This window comes from Cupressus sempervirens, chromosome 11 (assembly GCF_028749045.1).
Source record: "Cupressus sempervirens isolate cs-2001-9-10 chromosome 11, ASM2874904v1, whole genome shotgun sequence".
Lineage (NCBI taxonomy): Eukaryota > Viridiplantae > Streptophyta > Pinopsida > Cupressales > Cupressaceae > Cupressus > Cupressus sempervirens.
In genome coordinates this window covers 660363139-660383620 of record NC_143128.1, presented here as the reverse complement: position 1 = coordinate 660383620, position 20482 = coordinate 660363139, and positions in this window count along the sequence as shown.

Genomic DNA, 20482 nt, shown 5'->3' with positions numbered 1-20482 from the left:
GGGGATAATGGAGATGAAGGGAATCCATTGAAGCTTTTTTGAGCGGGGGGATACTCCAAAGAGAAGTACCACCATGTAGTTGAGCACTAGATTTGCTATAGGATTGTTGGTTAATTTCCAAGGTTACCAAGAACATCAAGGCCTTTTCACCAACCATCCAAAGGACTGACAAAATGACTCGAAACAAACATGCAAGGATTGCCTCAGTATCACACATAAATCCTAGAGGAAGCAGCATGGAAATGACACTAGGTAACCCACAAGCAGAAAAAGAAAACAAGCAAAAGACCTGATCAAGACCTTACGCTCTGATTGCCCCATTCGCATCATACCATGATATGGAAGATCGTGGCAACCTTGAGGAGGGAACAAGGAGATTTCTTGGAAAAGATATTTCAAGACCCAAAAGGGAAGATCCCAAATCAAAAGAAAGTGAAAATCCAAAAGAGAACCGTTTGCCAACAAGATGGGTAGGACAAGGTACTAACAGACCAAGATCAGACATGAGGAAAGCTATATCCTGCAAGGACCTATCAGAGAGTACCTAAGCTGGTGGATTTGGATGAGTGATGCATCTGGCAAGTTGAACTAAGAAGGATAACACTTTGGTGATAGGAGATCTAGCTAAAGGATGCATTAGAATAGCTAACCAAGGGTTGTGCGATGTGTGCAAGATGCTAATCAAGGAGGAACTGACACAAAAGTTGGATAGATACAATGGTACTAAGCTAAAGAGGATGTACAAGCTGACGGGCCAAGATATGTTACAAATGTACAAGTTTGTTCATGTTTTGTTTTTTTGTGAGATGGAAATGTTTGTGAAGGATGGGATGTCTATAATAAGTGATAGGTGGATAGGTAGATGGTTTGCGAAAAGCTTAAGTGAAAATGGGGTTCTTTGTGTGCATGTGATAGGATACAAGCTAGGATACAAGATTATTTACAAGATGGAATATGGTACAAGCTTTGGACAAGATTCGGATATAAAAGATATGATACAAGGGATTTAAAAGGTATAATACAAGCTTTGGTACAAGATTTTACAAGCTAAGGTACAAGATTTACAAGCTGAGGTACAAGATTTACAAGCTCCATCAGATTTTGGATATTTGGTTGGAACACCAAGGGAACAAGCAGGTATTTTATGAGATGGTGGGTGGATGGATGAGGGATAGGATAGTGATAGATAATGGATTAGTCTTTAGTACACAAGGCACTTGAATTACCAAGTTTTCACCAAGGCACCTATCCAAGGTGCTTGAATTGCCAAGTTTTCACCATTGGACGCTTATTTCTCTTTACTATTTTTTTGTATTTTTCAAAAGCTGGGTATACCAAGGATCTCCAAGAATAGAACTTCTTGAGATGAATGATGTTAGTAGGATCATTCAAGAGTTCTCCTTCTGGTGCAGATAGCTGATAGGCTCTGGAGCCAAAGGATGCAGTGACAACATAAGGACCAAGCCATGTAGGTTCAAACTTACCTTTCTTTTCTCGATCTACTTGAACTTTCATGTTTTCTTTGAGGACCATGTCACTTGGCTGAAAGTGTCGTGGGAGCACCTTCTTGTTGAAATTCCTTTTGAGATGAGTTTGGTAGACTATGAGATGGTCATAGGCTTGTTGTCTCTTCTCGTCTAAGAGATCTAGCTGGGTGAGCCGAGCTATTCTATATTCTTCATCTAATATTTGCCCTCGCAAAGATATGCATAGTGAGGGAAGTTCAACTTCTATAGGTAATACCGCTTTGGCACCATAGACTAAGGAGTATGGAGTTGTTCCTATGGATGTACGAAAGGAAGTTCGATAGGCCCATAGAGCCAGATTTATTTGTAGGTGCCAATCATGGCCGGAATCATTGACAACTTTCTTTAGGATTTTGAGGAGGGTTTTATTAGTTGCCTCTGCCTGGTCGTTACCTTATGGGAAATATGGGCTAGAAAAGTAGTGATGGATGTGGAGGGAAGTGCATAATTCTTCCATGTTGAGATTTTCAAAGTTACCTCCATGGTCAGTGAAGATGGTGGATGGGATGCCGAAGTGGCAAACAATGTGGTATAAGATGAACTTGGAGACCCGAACTCCTGTAGCTGAGACTAGGGGGACTGCTTCCACCCATTTAGTGAAATAGTCTGTAGCTGTTATTATCCATTTATGTCCATTAGATGAGAGAGGTGTGATAGTTCCAACTAGATCAAAGCCCCAATAAGCGAAAGGCCAAGGTGGTGCAATAGGTTGTAGATCTTGTGCTGGAGTGTGCACAAGATTTGTGTGCTACTGACATGGGAGACACTTTCTGACAAAGTCACGGGAGTCTTCTTCAATGGTAGGCCAATAGTAGCCTACTCTAAGGATTTTTCATGCTAGGACAATACCACTCGTGTGGGCACTGCAAAGTCCAGAGTGTACTTCTTTTAATGCCATTGCGGCCTCATTTTCATCTAAACATCGAGAGAGAGTATCGTGATAACCTCGACGATATAGGGTATTGGCTATGATAACATAGTGGGATGATTTTTGGATAAGGTTTCGGCATTGGGTGCGTGTGAGGTGAGGGGATATGATACCATCTTGTAAGTAAGCATGAATTTCATGGTACCAAGGGGATTGGGGACCAACCAAGATACAAACACGGTTTGAATCCTCATTCGCATAAGTGGGTGTGATGAGCTACTCGACTAAAAACTCATACTGCATAGCTTCTTGGGGAATTTTCAAGAGTGACCCAATAGTGGCCATGGCGTCTTCTACCTTGTTCTGCATTCGTGGCACTTGTGTAAACTGAAGCTTTGTAAAATGCTGAGTTAGCTGATCAACTAGCTCTTTGTAGGGTAATAGCTTTTCATCTTTGGTTTGATATTCATTTAGGACTTGCTTGATGATGAGCTGAGAATCACCAAAGATTTCTAACTCAGTGATATTCCATTCTGCAACTATCTTTAATCCTGCTACAAGAGCTTCATATTCTGCTATATTGTTGGTACTAGGGAATTGTAGCTTGAAGGCTTTTGGAATATAATCTCCTTGAGGTGTAACCAAAAATATTCCTACCCCTGATCCATGAGATGTGTATGATCCATCAAAATAAAGCTTCCATGGGGGTTGTTCTTCAATTAGGTAGATATGCTCGTCTAGAAATTCAATGAGCAAAGGATATGCATCTACTAGAGATGCATCAGCTAGGTGATCTGCTATAGCTTGTCCTTTGATTTCCTTTCTATCCACATACTGGATGTCAAACTCACTTAGTAGCATAACCCACTTTGCTAGCCAACCTATGAGTGCTATTCTAGAGAGCATATACTTGAGAGGATCAATCTTGGAGACTAGTTGGATGGTATGACTTAGCATGTAGTGGCGAAGCTTTTGAGTTGAGAAAACAACTACCAAACAAGCTTTTTCCATAGGAGTATAATTGAGTTCATAACCAACTAGGGTTCTACTGATATAGTAGATGACTTTTTCTCTTCTATAATCATCATGTTGTGCTAGAAGTGCCCCTAGAGTAGTAGGTGTTGCTGATATGTACAAGATCAAGGGACGACCAAGAACTGGTGGGACCAAGATAGGGGGATTGGCTAGATACTGCTTGAGCTGATCGAAGATGCGCTGACATAAAGGATCCCACTTGAAGTTCTCATCCTTCTTTAGTAAATGTGAAATGGTGTACACTTATCTACAAGCTAGGAGATGAAGCGCCAGACAGATTGAAGCTTTCCCTGAAGAGAGTGAAGTTGTCACAGTGTCTGGGGAGGAGGCATGTCTAAAATAGCCTTGACCTTCTTAGGGTCGATCTTTATACCTTGTTTAGAAACTATGAAGCCTAGAAGCTTGCCAGATGTGACCCCAAAGACACACTTCTTGGGATTTAGCATGAGATGATATTGGGTTAACCTATCAAAGACATTCTCCAGGTCAGCGAGATGATCCATGAAGGTGTGAGATTTGACTAGGATATCGCCCACATAATCCTCCAAAATGCTATGGATAAGATCATGGAAAATGGTTGTCATAGCTCTTTGATAGGTAGCCCCAGCATTCTTTAGGCCAAAAGGCATCATGGTGTAGCAAAAGGTTCCCAAGGGGTAGTGAATGTTGTCTTATGTTGATCCTCTTCTGCAATCTTGATCTGATTATACCCAGAAAATCCATCCATAAGGGACAGAATTTCATGTCCAGTTGTAAGATCTACAATCATATCTATATTGGGTAAGGGAAAATCATCTTTTGGGCAAGCTTTGTTTATATCTCTAAAATCAATGCAGATTTTGATGTCACCGGAAGGCTTAGTGACAGGGACCATGTTGGAGATCCACTCTAAGTAGCTGATAGGTTGGATAACCTTAGCAGCTAACATTCTTTCTAATTCAGCTTTGACCAGTAATGCCACCTTGGGGTGCATTTTTCTAAGCTTTTGTCTGTCAGGCTTGATCTTTGGATCGACTGCAAGATGATGAACTACAAGCTTTGGATCCAACCCTGGCATGTCCTGATATGACCATGCAAATCGGCCAATGTTCTCTCTTAAGACCTCAAAGAGGAGATTAGCTTGGTCTTGTGATAGGGATGTAGCAATGTGAACAAGTTTGGGGATCTCTAAAGAACCGGTGTTGACTTCCCTAGTATCCTCAATTAGAATAGAAGATACCTCTAGTTGATTATCTTGAGGAGGCAATTCTAAATCCTCATGTTCTGCTTGTGGCTCTAGATTTTCTTGCTGAGGGGTTCTCTTTGCTGCCTTAGCTAGTCTCGGATTCACCTTAGTTCCAATTTTGGGTGTATCAGAACTAGGTTGGGGATTTTCTCCAAAATACCCCTTAGAATCTAGCTTGTAGATACAGGCAGAATCTGGCTTTGTTTTCTTATGAGGAGTTTTGGCTCCCATGAATCTTAGAAGTGCTTCCTCTGATGCAAACTCATCAATTTGTATGACACTTGGTCTATGAGTTGTGGATGAGCAAGTGGTAGGTCAATGAGATGGATGGATAGTTCTCAGAGAACAGAGTCTCCTAGGAAGATTTGGTCTAGGATATCATCGTAGGCTCTCTTTTCAACTTCCTCAGGAATGTCTTCAATTTTGACAAGGTCACGGTGGATGTTCGAAAAAGCATGACCATTCTCATTGGTGCCCCCAGTTGTGGGTATGCCAAAGCCAAGACCTGACTTCGTTTCCCACTGATGTGCTTCAATGGGACATTGCATGCCCCTTTCTTTTGGTCCTAGACCACCTCCTTGATAGTTCCATTTTTTAGTGATGAGCTTATGTTCTTGGGGATACTTCTGGCTGAAGTGGTCAAGGCGTGCTTGATTTCTTGGAGGTGCATCCTTATGTAACCAATTGTTGATATTTGGAGTGAGCTCCTCATGAAGAGGGGTTTTTGAGGATAAAAAGGTTGTTGGGCCAAACTGTTTGTATCGAGGAGGTGGAATCTCCTTACCTTTGTGATATGTCAGCCATCCATGGGTATGTGGATCAAGTGGGATTGCTCCGACAACAAATGCATCTGATAGACTATATTCTCCACAACCTTTGTTGTTGATCTTTATGGTAGATAGGGTGGAGGCGAGGATGGTTTCTGCATCATTACAAGTGTGGGATGAGCTGACGATGGATGTGCCGATGTCTATTCCAGGGAAATGGTTTATATATGAAGCTTCAACAGCATTGTAGTAAGCAAAGGATTTTGGATCAGCATGGATGGTTACCTTAGTGCCCTGATGCAGAAATTTGATGCACTGATGGTAGGTGGATGGAATGGCCTTCATAGCGTGAATTCATGGAAGACTAAGGAGGATGTAGGTTTAGATCAACAACATGGAAAACTGTCTCTTGGATGACAGGCCCAACCTTGATTGGTAACAAAATAGTTCCTTCTGTGGTTCTTTCCAAGTTGTCATAAGCTTTGATGGTGATAACTTCACTGATCATATCTGCCTCAGTATACCTAGCTTGTTTTATGAATTTTAGGGTGCAAATTTTCAAGGCTGATCCATTATCTATCATTACTCTTTTCATGGAAAAATTGGATACCATGATGGCTATGCAAAGCAGAAGGGTGTGATCTGGCTCAACCGCGGGTATGTCGGTGGGTTTAAAAGATAGGGCACATGAGGATGAAAGGTGTCCAACAAGATTACAAAAATTAGTAGCATTGATATCAGAAGGGACATGGGATTCTATGAGAGCACTTTCAAGGATGTCTTTGTACACAGGACTAGTGCGAAGAAGGTCTAAAATGGAGATTTGGGCTAGCATGTTCCCAAGCTGTTCCAAGATATTGTATTGGCTTTTTGATGGAGCTGATGGTGCTGGTGAAACTGGTGGGCCTGCGATGTTAAATCATGCTCTTCGAGTGGTGACTGCACACTCATTGTCTGGTCCTCAGATATTGATAACATTGATAGAAGGCTCTTTCTCGGATATACAACCTATAAGGCTACCATAGTCTATATAGGATGAAGTGTGGTCATTGTTCTTCCCATGCTGTTGGTTTGGCTAGCAGTTGTTGGTGTTGTTTTGGATAGGTGCTTTTCCAGGATTTTGGTTGTTGTGTGGAGGAAAAGCATTTTGATAAATCTATAAGCTTTCATTGGGAGAGGTTTGGGCACCAACAGTAATTTCTTTCCGATCAATGAGGTCCTGCACATAATCTTTCAGTTTCATGCATCTGAGGGTGGTGTGACCATTTACCCTATGGAACTTGCAATACTCATTGTCCTTGTACCATGCAGCTTTGGATTGGCTTGGATCAATTTGCTGGGTAGGAAGAAATTTGATGAGGTTTTCCTTAGCTAATTTCTCAAAAATAACATCCAATGGTTCACCAAGGGGTGTATAGTTTCTAGGTGCAGGTTGGAATCTAGGCTTTTGCCCTGCAGCTACATTGATGGCATTAGCTTGATTGTTAAAACCTTGAAAGTTGGGTCTTGTATTGTGGTTTTGATAGATTTGGTTATTCCGTTGTTGGTAGTTGATAGCTTGTTGATTGTTTATTTGATATGGTGGGTTAGACTGGTTTTGAGAAGGACCAACAATATTCACATGTCTAGTGTCAGTAACCCCATCTGTTGCAACATGCTTGTTTTTGTTCCAATACCTAGACTTGTCATTGGAATGTGATTGATTTTGGTTGGTCTCTTTGTAAATCTTGACCACACCATCTTTGATGAGTCCTTGCTCAAGGATCATTCCTTTCTCTTTGATATCCTTATAGGTCTATAAACAGTTCATGGTCATGTGGTGAGCCAAACTGGGATGGACATTATCAATAAACATTTTCACCACATGGCGCTCTGGCAAGGTGTAGGATATGTGGGTGGTAAGGGTTTTCCATCTTTGCAAGTATTCAGCAAGGCTTTCTCCAGCTTTTTGCTTAGTGTGGATGAGGTCAACTATTGATAGCTCTGTTTCAACAAGATGGGCATATTGGGCTATGAATGCCTTAGATAATTCATCAAAGTTTTTAATTGTGCCATAGGGGATTATGTAAAACCATTCAAGAGCTGGTCCAGCTAAGCTTTTGGGAAAAAGTCGCAAGAGGAAGACATCATTGTATGCCACGTCCTGGCAGTACATGTAAAATTCTTTGATATGTGTGACAGGGTCTCCTTTTCCTCTGAATTTGTCAAATTTGGGTACCTCAAAGTGTCTGGGAAATGGTGTCATGGTAATGGCTCTGTCAAATGGGTAAGGACACACATTCTCAAACTTGAATGTCTTCGGATCATTCCCTTCTTGGATGGCTTTCAGAGCTGTCTTCATTTGCTCCCATTCTGAATTGATAGGTGATGGCTGGGGCGCCCCTAATGTAGGAGTGCCTTGAGGTAGGTATGCGCTAGATGGGGCCACTGAATATGGATGGCTGTGAGGGATTTGCTGATAGGGATTGTACATTGTTTGCGCAACTGCATGGTGGATGATGGGTTGTTGAGGGGGAGGTGACACATATTGCTGCATGTGCTGTGAGGCTTGCTGTTGATATGGGATTTGAGGTTGGGATTGAGGAACATAAGCTGGCTGTGGGATAAATGGATTGCTTTGTCGGGGTAAGGTATAAGATGGTTGTGAGGCTTGGGGAAAGGATTAGGGGGCTTGTGGGGTTTGACCAATATATGTGGGTTGTGCCCCCATTTGGGATGGTATCTACAAATAATTGGTGGTTGGCTGGGGTGGTGGATTACCTCCCAAGAGTGGCATTGAAAAGTAGTTGGTAATAGGGGGTAATGGATTAGTTACTAGTGGAGGTGGTGGGAATTGAAAGCTTGGGAATGGAACTGATGGGGTTTGATAGCTTTGTGGCTAGATTTGGAAGCTTGGTAGAGTGGTGGTGGGAGCTGGGGTCACTTGCGAGCTTGGAAAAAAATTGGTAGTAGCTTGTGGGATTTGATAGCTTTATGGAGTGAGGGTAGTAGCTTGTAGATTTGTGGCTGATGGTATTGAGCTCCCAAGACCTAATGGAAATGATGGGATTGTGCTTTGGGCTGTGGTGAACAAGCTGGGGGTGATGAAAGGTTGATTACTTGGCCCCACGGGTGGCATCCCTATTGTATATTGTTGAGTTTGGCCAATGATGCTAGCACTAATTTGGGAGATGGGTGGATTTGGAAGGCTAGGTTGGGGAGCAGCAGCAGCAATAGTGAAGGGAGTGAACAGTGAGGTGTTTTGGGTAAAGGGGATTTGGAGTGGAGAGGTATGAACCAAGGATGGAGTGGTGGTGGCTGGGTTGGCTTGCGGCATGGAGATTTCAACTTGGGTGGATGATGGTATGTTTGGGTCTGTTGGATCATATGGATTGGCTAGAGGCTCTTCTTTTGGCATATATTGAGGATAATTTGGATCATAAGAGCCTATGGGTGGTGGCATCTACCCAAACAATGGGTGACATGGATCTGATAATGGAGGGGGTCTTCCAAAGTCAAAGGTTCCTATATTGTCCCTTCGAAAATTAGCCATGATTGTCTCTTTGTTCTTGTCTATAATGGCGTTTACCAATACTGCATTTCCTGGTTGGTTCATGAAAGCTTCAATGTCAGTAGGTGATGGCATAGCTTTCTCTGGGCTGAAGGATGGCTGAATGCTCAAGAGGGGTGAGGCTGTTCGATCCAAATGATAGGGCTCCATTTTTTCTTTCTTCTTGGCTAAGCGAGTGATGGGTGGCATGAAAATGCTCCTAGGGATGAGATGCAACAAATGCTGGTGGATACAAAAGGGGGAAGGCTTTTCTATGCAAATGATTTCCTAGGTTGAGGCAAAGCTATATGACAAAACCTAAGGAGGATTGGGTTCGGGATTCTAACTTCAAAGATATGTTGCCAAAGAATGAAAGGTCTGCTTTCCTATGTGCAAGCTTGGTGGTGATTGTGTCAACTTAAGGATAGACTAATGATCCTTTAGGAAGAACACAAGATTAACCACTTGTGGATCCCAACCTTTAGCTCAAGGTGATGAGGGATAACAAGTGACAAAGCTAGATTACCCTAGACAAAGCTCTGTCAAAGGGATAACCTTGATGAGATGGGTGGATTTGGAAGATTTTAGGAATGGCAAACTTTTGGCAAGATGACAAAAAATTTTGAAGGCTTGGATGTGAAGATTTTGGATTTCTGGCTAGATGGTTTGATTCTAAATGAGATGGATGAGCTAATAATGCTTAAGGGGATAACCTAAGATGGCTGGCTTTTCTACAAAGATGACTCTAAAGTGAAGCTTATCTAAGAAGATGTGGAGAAACAAGGGTGTTTAATCATAGAAATCATGCCTAGTTGGTAAGGCATAGGTAGGATTAACTCCTGGATGTTGGCTAAATTTGATGGTGCACTCTAACCAGGCCTCTTGAAGTGCTTCGTCGGTAGCTTTGTCCTCTGCTTTGTGGAGTTTGGCAATTCATGGGCTTGGTGTTATTTCTTTTCTCTTGGCTGAAAGTTCTTGGTATGCTAGAGATGGCTTGAGTTTGACCTTGTGAAACTTCTATTTGGGTTTGGGTTGTTCAGACATAAATTCCTGAATTTGGTTGGCTTTGAGAGATCTTAGTTGTTTTGCTTCGACTCGTTCAACTTCTAAAATAGGTAGTGACTACGCTAAGTGTGCCCTAAGCTAGGATTGACCAAGTTTAGCAAACATTCATTCAATAAATAAAATAAAATCAAGCAATAGATAAGAACACCTAGATAGAAGTTTGTGGTTCTCAGAATGTGATACTTGCGCAAGGGAGTGTGTATGTTCTACAAATGTTTCGATTAGTCACTTCAAACACATTAACATCCTAGATGGTTTTCTGCAAGGCTGACAATTGGTTTAGCTAGGGAGTCCTCGATATACGCAAGGTACGTGAGGCCCATATCTATAGATGAGACCAAAAAGATGTCACACAGCTGAGAGGAGCGGTAACCCACTTCTCCTCTTTCACTTCTCAAGGGTATAAATTTCCTTGAGGCTTAGCCTGAGTGACAAAATCTTGATCCCAAGAGAGGTGTCTTTTGATTCACCTCCTGATTCTTATACTCCGTCAGAACGCTGAAGTTGAAGTCGTCCAAGGGGTGATGAAATCCCCAAGCAGGCCTCCTAAAAAGAAACAAGGTTTTGGATCCTAATCTTATGCACCCAAGATGGCCTCGAAAGATGACAAGGGGAGAGAAGACTTGGATGACCTTGGGCTAAAAGACACGCTTGTTCTTTTACCAACTGACTCTTATGTGTGATAATCTAGACTTTGCAAGCACTCATGTTTAATAGACAATGTTCAATTCCAACTTGAGGTGCCAACAAAAGTAAATCGATCGAAGAATGCAAACAATAAGAAGAGTTAGGGTCAACAAAAGCAAACTCGCACGCCCGGAGGCCCTCCACGTCAAGTATCGATTAATTTTCTTTAAGGCATTCAAGATTGAGTGTGAGTTTGTTTTAAGCCCAAAAAAAAGCTTGTGAGATTCGATTTCAAGCGTGCGCCCGGAGGCTCTCCACGTCAGTTGTTGTTCAATTTTAGTGCCCAAACTTGAAGTGTGATCGATTTAATCTAGAGTTTTGGTCATTTAAGAATTTTGATAAAGTTAAAGCAAATGTTCAAAGACCAAGTGAGTTAGTTAGATTGTGGAACATTTAACACATTTTTCAAGTAGACCCATCCCCATAAATGGCGCTGAGATTGCAACCAATGGTTGAATTGACAGGTGATTAGAAAAGAGGTGAGTCCAAGGAACTACTCAAATTGATTTTTGCAAATTTGCATTTAACTTAACAAAGTTTCTTAATTGTCCAAAAATCAAACTTTCCCCAAATTGCATGCAAAAGAGAAATTTGTTTGTTCTTTTTAATGCACCAAATGAAGTGTTTGATATTGCAATGGTTAATTGATCCTTGGCATTCAAGATTGGATTTGTTGTTTTAAGCATGCATTCCAAGGAAAATTGATTCTAATCCATGGCATTCAAGAGTGTGTTTTGAGCAACACTCATTCAATGGAAAATGTGTTTAACCATTCAAGTTCATTTTAGCAACATGCATTCAAAGAAAAATGGTTAAACATTCAAGTTCATTTTTTTAGCAACATGAGAACCTGCAAGAAACATGGTTAGTGGTTTCATATGTGCTCCAACCTGCAATGAGACAAAAAAAAACAATTTAGTTAGTTACCCAAAATCTTCAAAAATGAGTTCTTAACTATGGGAAAAAATTTTAAAACTTTTTTTGTTGTTTTTTCTATGCGTAAAAATGCTTAAAATGGTCTAAATCCTACAGAACCACTAAAAGTCAAATTTTGATTTATACTTTTTTTTTTTTTTTTCTTAAATTTTTTAACTACAAAGTGCAGAAATAAAGATTTTAAAACAGAAGTGCAACAGAGATAGGTGAAGACGACAGTTCATCAGGCACAAACACCAAACTGCAGAGACACTAATTTGCGGAGACGCTAATCTACCGAGATGACAGTCCAGGATGCGTAGACGATAGTCGGAGATGCCAAATTGCATAGATGACAATTTGGTTATGGAGATGACAGAGTAGCTGGCGGAGACGATAGTTTGCAGGCGCAGACGCCAAACTACGAAGACGACATTGTGCAAAAAAAAAGATGAAAAACGCGAATTTTTTCCAAAACTTTTTTTTAAAAACTTTTTGTTATTTTTGGATTTTTTGAGGGTATGTCTTCTTCCTAAGTGCGTTCTTTAACCTCAAAAACAAGAAAAACACCCTACAACTCACTCAAACAACAAGAAATATTAGATTGTTAGAAAAACAACATATAGATAAAAATTGATGATTAAATGACCCATAGTGGGGTCCCACCGGACGTGCCAAAATGTAGAACAAGATTTTTAGTGTGCAAGGAACATTAAAATTAAAGAAAGCATTCAAAAACCAAAACTAAGTTCACATATATGCTTAGGCAAAGAAAACAAACAAGAGATGCAAACCTCAAAGGATGAAGCACTTCATTGCTTTCTTGATTTTGTAGATATGTCCTTTGATGTGGATGTATGCTCAATTTCTCAAAGTTGCTTCAATGATGGAGATAGATAATAGCAAATTGGTAGCTTTGTGAGCTCTCAATTTGGCATTATAAGGGTATGGGTATGGATTTTGGCTCTCAAAAGGGCATGATAACTTTAGCTCAAAGATTGTTGATGAAATGGCTTGGGATGGGATCCAATTTATAGGCCAAGGGGTAGAGGGATGGAGGGCTTAGATGCAAGGATGGGGAGATGGTTAAGGAGGGCTAAGATGCACTCAAAGGGGAGCACATGGATTGTGCTTATTTAGCACCAATGGGAAGGTGACACTTGTCACAAGTAGGATGAGTGTGAGAGGGTAGGGTAAAAGGTTGGTTAAAGGCATGATGAGTGGGGTTGAGTATGTAAGAGAGATGTAAGAGGAATGAGTGTGGAAGAGGGAAGAGTGTGGAAGATGGATGTAAGAGTCATGAGTGGGCTTATAAGAGTCTTTTATGGTTTGTAAGAGCACTCATGAATTGGTGGTTGGGATTTTTGAGGGGAGACTTTGGTTTGGTTTAGGAAAGTCTTAAACTTTCTTTAGGGAATGTGACAACATTAGGGGGTGGATTAGGCTTGGGTTTAGGATTAGATTAGGGATGTTAGAGATGTACAAGTGGATGGCATTAATGAGGTTGGGTGAGTTAGTGGCTAAGCTTGGTTAGTATGGGTGGATGGGGTGGATTAGGCTAAATGGAGGATTAGAGATAGGTTAGGGGTTTTTGGATTTGAGGATTTTATTTATCAAATAGATTTATTTAATAAATGGGGATTTTTGGAATTAGATAGAAGAATAGAATTTAATTGATAAATAATAGGTTATTTGATTTATCAATTAGGACTATAGATGATTAATTAAATTAATCAGCTAGGGGATGGTAAAGAATTAATTAAATAAGAATTTAATTAATGATGCCTTTAGAGATAACTAAATAGGATTACCAAAGCGGTGTAATCAAATTTAGGTGTCTACAGTCTCTTGATCATTTGAGGAGATAGTAGGTTCTTTGGGATAGGTTCTACATACATCCTTGCTAGATCTGCACTTGTTCTTTTTAGCAGTATTGGAAGGGGTGACCATTAGCATTGACACATGGATAGTTGAGAAAGTTTTGGAGACATCATTTATACTTGTACCTTTTCCATTATTTCTTCTAAAGGGGAGGAATATTATTCAACACTCATGGACTAGCTTCTACCTTAGAGCAACTCTCACTGATTGAAACACTTCATTTGGGGGGAGGGGGGACTACCTTGTCTCTCTTCCTTTTCTTTCTTATGGGAGGGACTTTTTCCTCTTATGAGATTTTTTTCTTCTCATTCTTCACTATTGTATATACTTGGTGTATGTTGTAATGGGGGGGGGGGGGGGTCTTGATTACTCCATCCATCCATGCATCTTGTCTTTTCATCTCTCTTTTTAGGGGAGGGTTTCTCCCATGAGTTTTTCTCTCTTTCTCTACTTTATGAGAGATCACATTTCATTATGTACATGGGTACCTAACATGGCCTAGTAGCCCAGACCCATTATGCATTTCATCCTTGTTTTTGTGAGCTTAAGTGTATTCCCCTAAGTTGCACTTAAGGGGGGTGTTTTTGTATACATATTTACTATTTACACTTTACTTAAGTTCACTTAGGTCAATGCATTATTTTGTTATTTCTTAGGTGAGACACTTAGGAGTTTGCGTACTTTTATGAGTTGTCATGTTGAGAACACAGAAGTAAGTAACTTTAATTCAACACATGGTGTCTACAACACTGGAGTTTGCATAATTAATTGAGTTGTCATATAGACAACACAGTTATTCCTGCTCCTAATTTAGCACATTGTGTCTACAACATTATTTTGTGTGCTATACCTTTGTAGGCTTATCCTCTCATCATTGTACTTACTCCTGTGCTTAATGGAGGATAACCCACATCTGGTGGACATGTGCTTGGTTGTATGACTTATCATATTTCTGATTTCTAGGCATTCTAGAAGCATTTTAGAGGCCTTTATATACAAGCACTTCTAATGTACTTTCACTTTGAATGAATATTGTATCGTTATTCTGATCATACTCTTTTCATCTACTATTGTGCTTGTGCTTGAGTTCCTTGATCTTGCGTGAATTTTTCCCTAAGAAACATTCTTGCACAAATAGATAAGACTTCATTCTATCCTTCCATGATTGGTACCTTTGTCTTGTACATCTTTGATCTTTAGCTCAAGTTACTTTAAAATTGTCACTCCAAGCACTAAGATTTGATATTGATTATTAGATAACTAAGAGGGGGGCAGGTGAATCATTTATGTTGAGTTATCCTATAGTCCCTTTGAATAACATTAATACTAAAAAAATTCATAATCATTGTAAACAATCACTTAGTGAATTCATTCATCTTCATAATCAACACATTCAAATACTTACTCCAAATTGTTCATTCATTATTTTATTATAATTGACTAACACTAAAACATTTGTTATTGTCAACCATAAACTAGGTTTTTATCAAGTTTAATTAAAATTAAAATAACATGTAAAACAACTTGCAAAACAACAACATCAACACATTTGACATGCATATTTTTAACATGGAAACCCTGTGAAGGAAAAGGCCACTAGGGACTGACAATGCGAAAAAAATCAGTCTTTTGATGTGAGCTCTATTAGGAGCCAACCTTGTTAAAGGTTAAAAACACATTATTAATGTGACCATGTTTGATAATTTTAAATAAAATATCATCTAGACCTTATCACTCCTTGATCTTGTCCAAAGAGTGACCTACTCTAAAGGGCTTACAAACACTACTAATCTATGTTACCATATAGGATTTCATAGACTTGTTAGGTCCACTCAATCTTTAATATTTTCTACTATGTAATTATTAGAAAGTAATAGTGTAAAAATGATTTGTTGAAGGTATAGCACTACCTTTGTTGTATAGATCTCCTTTCTACTCTTTTTCTTTCTAATATCTCACTTTGATCTCTTTACTCTATCCAATTAACTGGTTGATTCATTCCTTCTTTCTTCATTCAACTCTACTTGATTCACTTGGCACAATTGTCTTCTTTTAGCTTCAACAACTTTTCAATTCACAAGAATCTTATTGTCATTCGATCAGTCACTAATAGGAAACCAAAAAATGTCTTCAACATCTCCTTAAACAATGGGCCCTTAGTCTATTGGTGAAGTTGAATGTCTCATAAAGAGCCCACTAGGGATCAAGTCTTGTTGAGTGTAAGGCTTCGACATCATAAGGGAAGAGGTCGGGATCATGCCCCAGGTGATTTTGATGGTGTGGATGCCCCTTAGTCCTTAGCTCTAAGCTGATGAGGTTTCAAGCACGAGTGGGTCCGTATTAGGTTCCTAAAAAGTCTATGCAGTGGCCTTCATTGGTTGTAAGCTCATAGGCTTCATGCCTCACTTGGTTGCCTCACAGGTCTGAACCACCCATAAAAAAAAATGATCTCTATGCTTCATGATTCTTTTAGTTATTGTCTCTAAATCACAATCATCGATCCCAGATTCAATAAATTTGGCCAAATATAAAATAGAACTTACATAGATCTCTATGTTCTTCCTTATCCTTTTTTAATCTCAAACAATGTATCTTTATTAAATTTTCCTAGTCGTTGATCTTGCAACAAACTTTGACTCATGACTTTAAATATCTCAAATATTCTAGTTTTCTACCAAAAGCTAGTCTAAGGTTCCATCTATACACTTTTCTTCTCTTAGTGGTTACTCAGTGAACACAACATTTTGCTTGGGTAATATAATACTTGGTTAATACTAGAACCACTCAAGAAATATAGAATTTCCATCTTGCTTTTCCAACTACCCAATGAACACTATGGTCACTTGATGAATACTATATTCCTTTTTAACATTGTCTTTCAGTTAAGCTTGTGTAGCTCAATACATTATGTAATATGAAATGATTGTAAGATAGTAAAAAAAAATTACATTCTCATTTTCCAACTCCTTCAAGTGCTCATTGTAAACCATACTTATCAAATATTTCTTCAAGATACTTTCTTCAAATCCTATTCATCAATCAAATCCTCTTTATCAAACAAATGATATAGCACTTTTCTAAATTAGCATGATTTCTAGCCAACTGAGGCTTGACATCAATGAAAACATAACAACTAATATAACTTTTTTACATACATTCATAGTATTACCAACTACGTTATCAGTTGGAGATAACATCAAAATGTGGTCATTAATAAGACAATGTTTCTAACTTTGTCAAAGGAAACACCTCCCAAGGATCCTTTATCCATTTTTTACAATAATGAAAATGGTTTTTCCATAAATCCTTAGTTAATATTTTCTACCCCTACCTATATTTTATCTCCAATTCCTTCTTCTTGCATCAATAAATATGAGTAGTGATTCATTCCAAAACATTAGAGAAATTTCAAAACATTAGAGATATTTTTAATTATGATCAAAATTATCAAAGTTCATTCTTCTATAGATATTTGGGTGATTCCCCATACATAGAAAAAATTCCATCCCAAATTAGATATTTATTGCAAGAAGAACATCTTTTTGAGAATGAGCAACCACTTGCAACACATTATAGGCAACATACATGTTATTCTACTAAAATAGAACAAGGAGCTATCAAGATAAACAATGATTCACGTCATTCACTATTGATTACTCCACATAGAGGATATGGTATGTTAGGAACAAGTCACAATGGTGAAGATGAGTTTGGTAGTAGTGGTGATTTGTTTTTAAAGTCGCATATCACTCATGATGACTACATAGGTAATGCTGATAGACATGGTTTTTGGTCTCCCAATTATGATGTGGACTATGTAGAATAGGGTATATGGGTTAGTCTAAAGGTGGGGGGTTCTAATTTTGATCACACTAGACTCCATAAAATTGGAAAATAGCATGGGAAATAGGGCATACCCACACATAGTCACTCGAAACCACTTGGGGACCAAGGTGTCTATGTAGAATTTATGGCATGCGTTAGCATTGAAGATTTTTTCTTTCATGTATGTGTAGATGGTGAATGACATTTAGTAGAGGATGTGACAAACCAATGCACGAGATCCATCACTCCTGATGCCAATGGTGATTATCTAGCCTCAAAGGATAATCCAAAATTGGAAAGAATGATGAATAGTCAAAGAAAAGGTCAATCTAGTCTCTTCATTGAATACCCATGACATACATTAATAACTTTTTAATCTCTAGCAAGTAGTGTTAAAGAAAAGATAACAAGTAGAATACTTTGAGAAAACAACAAGTTTGAACATCTTCAAAGGGGACTACTTATTAATTACAAAGAAGCAACTTTCAACAAGTTGCCAGTATTCAAGGATTGAGGAAGTCTTCCAGGGAAAGATGACTTATGGCTAAATATTCCAATTATGAACTACTTTACTCTTAGAACAGACTAAGATTTTAATCTCTGATCAAAGTGAACTAGTTAATTTTAGATATTCCTATAGAAGTCTTGATAAAAATGAGTGGATGATTACAATGGAGTAAGAGATGACTACTCTCAAAACTAATGAAATTTTGTATTTGGTGTCACTTCCACTCAATTGGTGAGCTCTTAAAAATTGTCGGGTGTTTACATTGAAAGAGGAAGATAGAGGTAGGAAGAGGTAACACATTCATTTGGTTGTCAAAGAATATGCTCCGCAATATGGACTAGACTTTGATGAGATTTTCTCACCAGTTGTGTGAATGACTACAATGTAGATAGTATTGGGATTAGTAGAAATTTGGAATCTAGAATTAGAGAAGCTTGATGTAAAGACAACCTTTCTACATGGTGACATCAATCAAGATTTATTGATGGAACAACCTAAATGCTTTATCCAAAAAGGAAAGGAACATCTTTATTGTCAATTGAAGCATAGCTTGTAAGGGCATAAAAAAGCCCCAAGATAATGGTACATTAAATTTGATCTTTTCATTGTTGAAAATAACTTCACTCAATGTAAATCTAGCTCTTGTGTCTACTACAAAGGGGCTCCCAATGGTGAGTTTTTTATTCTTCTACTTTATGTTGATGATATATTGATTGTTGACTCTTCTCCACAGATTGTTTGCAAGTTGAAGAAAGAGATAGTTTCTTAGTTTTCAATGAAAGATTTAGGGGGTGCCAAGAAGATCCTTGGAATCACTATCACTAGAGTTAGACAAAACAAAGTTGTTATGTTATCACAAAAGCCATACATTGAAAAAATTGTAGAGAGGTTTGGTATGCTTGAAGAAAAAATTGTCTCTATTCAACTTGCTCCTCATTTCCATTTATCTTATTATTTGTAACATGATGTATGCCATGGTTTCCACTCAATCCAATATTTCTCATGTGGTGGGAGTAGTTAGTAGGTTCATGAGCAATCCTAAGAAGGCTAATTAGGAAACAATTAAATGGACATTGTGGTACCTCAAGGGTACTTTTGGTTATGCATTATGTTTTGACAGTATTAATGATCAGTTGCAAGGTTTCATTGATTATGATCTTGCCATAAATCTAGTTATATGAAGGTCTACTACTGGCTATGCTTTCATGTTTGTTTGGGATACCATTAGTTGAGCTTCAAGGTTTTAGCATTTTGTTGCACTTTCTTCAATTGAAGCTAAGTACTTGGCTCTTTCAGAAGGTGCTAGGGAGATGATTTAGTTAGAATGCTTGTCTACTAATTTACATTGTCAAGAAAATAATTTTTTATTTTATTTTATGTTGTGATAATTGTAGTGCTAATTTTATGGTTTGCAATCATTCCTATCAGTAGAAATCTAAACATATTTACAAACATGCTTATTATGTTTGTCATGTGGTAGAAGAAGGCAAATTAAGAGTTGCCAAAATCAACACAAAGATTAGTCTGATAGACATGTTGACAAAGGTTGTTCCAAGGAGAAGTTTGAAACTACAAGGACTTCTCTTGAACTTGTTAAAAATAAATAAGTCAGCATGTAGAGCAGTAGAATACATGATGCATTGAAGCATCCATTGTCTTCAAGTGGGAGATTGTTGAGTAAATGAAGCCCAACGGTCGCCTTGAATTTTCCATCTAATTATTATATCTCTTTGATTAATTGTCTTTTATTATATATCTTCTCGCTTGTAAACTCAACTTTTATCAATAATATATTCCCTCTTGCTCTCATTGTAGAGGTAACAACAAATTATAGTAAACCACGATAAATTTTTGTCTCTCTATTCTTATTTGTTGTTTGTTACTTCATCTCTATTTGATTTTTGCATTAATAAATCATTCATTCACTATTGATAACTACCATTGCTTTCAACGGGATTGTTTTCTATGCTAACATCGGACTATCACAACTGAAGTCCATTTCAATGTTTTAATCCGGCCTTTCGCACCGTCAAGAGAGGTGAAAAGACTTGTTGAAAACTAAAAGCGATGGAATTGGAAACTCGCAAAACCATCGTTCAAAAGCTGAGCATGGGTCCCCAGCACTACAAAATAATAACGATGAATAATTGCATGAGAACAAAATATGATTTCCCAATAATAACTAATATGAATGTATGAGAACAAAAGATGATTGATCAAGTGGGACATCAAGATCTACTATAGAAGATATGCTATTACAACGTGGTCAAGAATAATTTAAAGACGTGGTTCTTCTTCCATTAATAATCAATAATTCATACATTGCCCAAAGTTGGAATATTAAATCATTGCTGGAAAACTGACAGAAGTTTTACATTTCCTAATATTGGCGGGCATGACATTGCTGTCCTCACAAAAAAAAAAATTCTAAGCTGATATCAGCAGAGCACGAGAGGTACCCAACGTTTTATTTTTCTCATTAAGGAATTATATACTTAGGCTTTTGTCAGGGAAAACATAAACTTCGCCTGTAAAACGGATTGTGGAAGTAATATGCCAATTGAGGCTAAGAAAATTGAGCTGAGAACTGTACATGTTAGAGCGGTGGCAAATGCAAAAACTGAAGGTAAGTATGAGGCTATGGATTTCAA